Source organism: Zeugodacus cucurbitae, chromosome 5, assembly GCF_028554725.1.
Source record: "Zeugodacus cucurbitae isolate PBARC_wt_2022May chromosome 5, idZeuCucr1.2, whole genome shotgun sequence".
Lineage (NCBI taxonomy): Eukaryota > Metazoa > Arthropoda > Insecta > Diptera > Tephritidae > Zeugodacus > Zeugodacus cucurbitae.
The window spans coordinates 28,577,941-28,578,974 of record NC_071670.1 but is presented as its reverse complement, the minus strand read 5'-3'; positions in this window follow the sequence as shown (position 1 = coordinate 28,578,974).

Sequence of the window (1,034 nt, the reverse complement as noted above, 5' to 3'; positions counted from 1 at the left end):
GGGGGTTTTACCTACTAGAATTCAGAGAAAGACGACAACACTGTTTGTGAACGGAAGAAATTCCAAGCCACAGCTAAACTTAAACTTCAGTGTTTCAAAACTTTCAAAAGAAAATTTCATACACACATATTTAAGATAATGTTAAGAGAAGCTTAAATAAAGTTGTAAGTTGGTGGAGAAAACGTATGACATTTTTACTTTTTATTTTGTAGGAATGTTTTCACGTAACAGTGAAATTTGAGATTAATTGGGAAATTAGCTTTAAATATTAGAGGATAATCACTCAAAAAAATAATGGTTGTAATCACATGATATGTAAAAATAGCACATCGCTTTGTCGCCCATGTAATTTCCAATAATGTTGGCTTATGCTCACTTCATTAAAACCTTTTTATCATAAACCAATAAATTATGTTTATTTCACGAGTTTTAAAAAGTGAATGTAATGCACCTCGAACTAAATTAAAATTCATTAGTTAAATTTGGTTGGAAACTTAGCGCAAGTTCCGTAATTTAAACAGTGCAAAGGGGTACTAGTTGTTGTTTTAGTTGTTTAAATATAATAAATCATCATGAGACGTGTTCCCATTAGCCCGGGACTTATACCATCTGATGTCTTCGACCCGTCTGTGGACTATTACTGGGTGCTTCTGCTTATGAATTACTTGAGAAAGGAATCCTACCATTCCCTTTTATTGCTCTTAGCTATTCTTAGACGTACCTCAAAGTCTGCCCGTTTGATAATATCGTCTCTTGAAAGGGGAGCCATTGGAAGTTTTCTCCCAATGATCGTCAATTGTCGGGCGCTTATCACTCTGCTGTTTCCTAGTCCTGGTCACGTAATAGCCAGTAAAGTAGTATTGGCCATAGTGTCTACTAGCATATGAAGAGGGGCCAGTTCGGGATTGTCTCCAATGCAGCAGTTGATGCATACACTAGCCAACCGCTGCAATTTTGTCAACCTTTTCTCTACGGAGATCGTTGATGCCCAAGCCATCATAATTCCATTCCATAAGTGGTTATAGGCCTAACAA